Genomic DNA, 5,478 nt, shown 5'->3' with positions numbered 1-5,478 from the left:
ATTGACTTTTTCATTCAACATCGACATTTTAAAGTTACTACTGAATTGTTTTTCATCTCATGGTAAATTCTCTCAGCTTTATGTAAGATGATTAAAACTGGAGATATTTCTTTCTGTGTAATCACAAAATTGGAAATAATCTGAACATTACGGAAAGGAGGATAAAGATTTCTTTTTGTAAAAAAAGGGTTTTTTTTTTAAATGAAAAGATATGGGATATCTTTAATCATTTATCCAAATGCTAACTTATGGATGCACAAAGGAACTCATTAGCTTGAGAAGTTATTGATTGTATCTACAACAGGGCAAATGTCTGAATGAAACTTCAAAACAAAACCATAAAAATCCTACTGTCATATTGCAGTATTTGGAAATGGCATAGATTTTTTCCCCAATCAGTTTTCAGGGGTTTGACAATGAGTGGGGCATCCTTCAGTTTATGTGCTTCTTTCCTCAGGTATTGGAAAAAAATGAATGATGAAGGAAAAAAATGCAAGTTCTCAAGATTACTTTATTCTACTGGGTTTTTCTAATTGGCCTCACCTTGAGTTAATTCTCTTTGTAGTTATTTTGATGTTCTACTTGATGACATTGATAAGCAACTTGTTCATCATTATCTTGTCATACTTGGACTCCCATCTCCACACTCCCATGTACTTCTTCCTCTCAAACCTGTCTTTTCTGGATCTCTGCTATACCACCAGCTCCATCCCCCAGTTGCTGGTCAACCTCTTGGGCCCAGAGAAAAACATTTCTTATGTTGGGTGCATGATTCAACTCTATTTTGTTCTTGCATTGGGAACTGCTGAGCGTGTGCTACTGGTGGTGATGTCCTATGACCGTTATGCAGCTGTATGTAGACCCTTGCATTACACTGTCCTCATGCACCCTCGTTTCTGCCATCTGTTGGCTGTGGCTTCTTGGGTAAGTGGCTTCACCACGTCGGCACTTCACTCCTCATTTACCTCCTGGGTACCCCTGTGTGGACATTGTCAGGTGGATCATTTCTTCTGTGAAGTTGCAGCACTGCTGCGACTGTCTTGTGTTGATACCCGTGCTAATGAGCTGACCCTCATGGTCATGAGCTCCATTTTTGTGATCATACCACTTATTCTCATTCTCAGCTCCTATGGTGCCATTGCCCAGGCTGTGCTGAGGATGCAGTCAACAGCTGGACTTCAGAAAGTCTTTGGGTCATGTGGAGCCCATCTTCTGGTTGTATCCCTGTTTTTCATTCCAGTCATGTGCATATATCTCCAGCCCCCAACAAGAGGTTCTCAAGATCAAGGAAAGTTCATTGCCCTCTTTTATACTGTTGTCACACCTAGCCTCAACCCTCTAATCTATACCTTGAGAAACAAAGATATAAAGGGGGCAGTTAAAAGATTAATGAGGTGGGAGATGGAGATGTGATGGATCACCTGTTTAGCAGCTTTTGTTTGAAGAGTATTATCTATCTTGGAGGGTTCTTCTGGTCCTTTGAGACTTTTTTTTTTTTTTTTTTTTTTGTCTTTCCTATGGCCGCACCTGCAGCATATGGAGATTCCCAGGCTAGGGGTCCAAATGGAGCTGCAGTTGCCAGCCTACACCAGAGCCACAGCAACGTGGGATCCAAACCATGTCTGCGACCCACACCACAGCTCACGGTGATGCCAGATCCTTAACCCACTGAACAAGGCCAGGGATCAAATCCTCAACCTCATGGTTCCTAGTCGGATTTGTTAATCACTGAGTCACGATGGGAACTCTGAGACTTATTTTTGATCTATAACCCAGCAAGTTTAGAAGAAAAGTTCTGCTCCAAATTTGTTGTTCTTTTAATTAAAAGAATTAACCAATTGGTTAACCAATTAACCAATTGGTTAATTCTGGACTATTATCTAGAGATAAACTTTTTGATGTGTACCACTTTAATCTATTCAATATTTAGTGTCTATAGAAATTAGGCAGTGGGTTTTAAAATCAATACACTAATTTATAGAGCAAATATTAGTAACTATAGAAAGAGAGGGGCATACAGCAAAGACTTCGGCTAATGGAGTTTTTGGTCATTAATAGCCATTACGTTTATGTAAATGGTAAAAATTATTTGGCTGGAACACACTTTTTCCAAGATACTACATTACATGAGTGTTTTGTTCTGTGGGCCTATATATATATATATTATAAAGAATTGCCTGTTCTAAATGGTTCATTCATTCATCCATTCCTTTATTTATCTACTTATTCATTCATTCATTCATTCAATTCATTGGCTAAATATCTTCTAGATTGTTGGCTTGGTAACATAGATGAATTTTTCCTGAATAGAACTCACTCTCTAGTGGTGGAAATGACAGTGTTAAGATAGAAAATGAAGTATCTGTATAGGACTTAGTTTCCAATGGGCACAATGCTAATAAATTAATGTATCTTTAAAAAAATCTAAAACAAAAGAAGTTTGGCCAAAACCTTGAAAATAAATACCAGATGGTAATTTCTGCAGGAAGGCAATCTCATTACATGAAATAAAACCAAACAAACAGAACAAGTTTAATTTCCTTTAGTTGAGTTAATGACAAGGATATCGTTTAAATTTAAGGTACCTTAAAGCTTTTCTTTTTAAATATCATTAGTCTTTGCTGTGTAGCATGAGCTTTTTTTTTTTAATGTAGAACAGAAAATTGGACCATATTTTTTAAAGTTACCATTCCCTATGGTAGATAATGACCAAAAAAATCACAGCTATGAGAGATTCTCAATTAATACAGCAGATATAGGCTTCTCTTCTCCCTCAACTTTTTCAAGGTAGTTAGAAGTATATGGATAGTGGGAACAATTTCTAACATTGTGATTTATAGACTGCTAATTCATGAGAACTTGTAAACTGGGAACAATCATGTTAAATAATGTTAGAGGATCAAATATCTGAAGCAGTTAATACCAGGCTCTGAAAACAACTTGATTCATCTAATGGATGTCTTAAAAACTTACCCATTTTTATACATGGATGTCTTTTTCTTATTGAATTCTAAGTGGTATTTACATATTCTTGACTCAAGTCCTATGTCAGATAAATGTTTTATAAATGTCTTCTTCCAGTCTGTGGTATGCTTTTATTTTCTAATAGTGTCTTTCAAAGAGCAAGTTTTTAACTTTAATGAAATATGCATTGTTTCTCCAAAAATCATACTGGCATTTTGATTGTGGTTGCATTGAATTTGTATACCAATTTGGAAAGAGCTGACATCTTGGTGATATTGAGTCTTCTGATTTAGGAACCCAGTATATATCTCTATTTAATTACATCTTTTTAGTTTCTCTCAGAAGGATTGATGTTTTTATTATACAGATTTTGTACCTATTTGGCAAAATTCATCCCTAAGTATTTAATGTTTTCGAATGCCATTGTGAATGACATAGAAGTACAATTGATCTTTGTATATTGACCTTGTATCCTGTGACTGCTAAATACGCATTTTATTTCTGGTAGACTTTTAATAGATTTTTAAAGATTTTCTGAGTACATGATCATGTCATTCATAAATAAGGACTTTTATTTCTCTCTCTCCAACTGTTATTTCTTTTATATTGCTATGTTACTCTGTTGCACTGGCTGTGATTTCCAGCTTAATGTTGAATGGAAGAACTGGGAGCCAAAATGCTTGCCCTAATCTTAAGGGGAAAGTATTGTCTTTTACTAATAAATATATTAGCTATGCGTTATCTGTGTCCTCTACCAGGTTTAGGAAGTTGCATTTTTTTCTTGCTTTTCTGAGGTTTATCATGCAAGGGTATGAAAATTCTGTCCAACACTTTTTCTGCATTTTGTGAGATGATCTGATAGCCTTTCTTCTTTATTCAATTAATACAGTAAATTTCATTGGTTAATTTTCGTAACTTAAAATAACCTTGTCTCCTGAGGGAAAAAAACCTCTTGATATAATATATTGTTCTTTTAAGGCCATTCTGGACTTCATTTGCTAATCTTTTTTTGGTAAGAGTTTTAGTGTCTATAATCACGAGCAATATTAAACAGTATTTTTCTTTTCTTGTGATGTATGTGTCTAGTTTCTGTACCAACTTAATGCTGGATTTATTACATGACTTGGCGAATATTCCCTTCTCTATTTTCTGAAAGAGTTTGTTTAGCATTGGCATTACTTCTTCTTAAATGTTCAATATAATACTCTTGTGGATATATAAGTCCATAGTTCTTTTTGTGGGACCATTTTAGATTAAAACTTCAATTACTTTCATTGTTATAAAAGTATTAAGATTTTTCTATTTCTTTAAGAATCTGTTTTGATTATTTGTATCTTTCAAAGAATCTACTGATTTCACCTTTGTCATCAACTTTATTATTCATAATATTCCATTATTGTCCTCTTAATGTTTGTAGGATTCCTACTGACCTCCATTTTATTTCTGATCTAGTAGTTTATATCTCCCACACTTTTGTGTGAATCAGTCTAGATAGAGATTTGTCAGTTTCATATTTTATTTTCAATAACTTTGTATTTCACAGATCTACTTTTATATTTACCATTCCCTTTCCTTTGCTAAATTTTAGTTTAACATCATCTTCCTTTTTTAGCCTTTTAAGGTAAAAGCTTCTGTCATTGATATTAGATCATTTCCCTTTGTTTAAAATAAGCATTTAAATCTATACATTTTTCTTTAAGCACTGATTTAGCTGCATCTCACATATTTTGACATTTTCTATTTTAATTTTCACTTTGTTTCAAAGACTTTTTTTTTTTTTTTTTTTTTTTCTTTTTGCTATTTCTTTGGGGCCGCTCCCACGGCATATGGAGGGTCCCAGGCTAGGGGTCGAATCGGAACTGTAGCCACCGGCCTACGCAGGGTCACAGCAACGCGGGATCTGAGCCACGTCTGCAATGTACACCATAGCTCGCGGCAACGCTGGATCGTTAACCCACTGAGCAAGGGCAGGGACGGAACCCGCAACCTCATGGTTCCTGGTTGGATTCGTTAACCACTGCGCCACGACGGGAACTCCTCAAAGACTTTCTAATTTCCTTTGTGATTTCTTTGACTGAAGGGAGTGGCACAGTTGGTGTTATCATAAAAGAATGACAAAAAACAGATATGAGAAAATAAAGATTCTAGTAAAAGTGATAATTTCCTATAAATCTATAAATATTTGACTATTGTACATCATTTCTATCTTCTATGTAGCTTTTGTGTTGTTCACACAAGTTTAAAGAATTTGTTTTTTCTGAGGTTTTTTTCTTTCTCCCTTATCTGAGTTACAGTTGTCTGTCTTTTCATTTTTATAGGTTTTTGGTGTGGTGCCCTTTTTGCAGATAATACAGTTTTAACTTCTCTTATTTCTGTGTCTGCCTCCCTTGTGGCTGAAGTTGGTCCAGGGGCTTGCTCTAGACTTCCTGATGGGAGGGATAGGTGCCTGCCCACTGGTGGATAGGGCTGCGCACCAGCTGGATAGGGCTTTGTCCCTGGGTGAGATTAGACGTG

The 5,478-nt window shown here is 35.6% G+C and overlaps 1 pseudogene; it reads left to right on the top strand.

Moving 5' to 3' along the window:
• The first annotated feature begins 470 nt into the window (after nt 1–470).
• LOC100522446 lies at nt 471–1,413 on the top strand (annotated as a pseudogene).
• The last annotated feature ends 4,065 nt before the right edge of the window (nt 1,414–5,478 follow it).

Source organism: Sus scrofa, unplaced genomic scaffold (assembly GCF_000003025.6).
Source record: "Sus scrofa isolate TJ Tabasco breed Duroc unplaced genomic scaffold, Sscrofa11.1 Contig1052, whole genome shotgun sequence".
Taxonomy (NCBI): Eukaryota; Metazoa; Chordata; class Mammalia; order Artiodactyla; family Suidae; genus Sus; species Sus scrofa.
The sequence above is the reverse complement of the archived record's forward strand: the minus strand, read 5'-3'. Positions and strand labels throughout refer to the sequence as shown.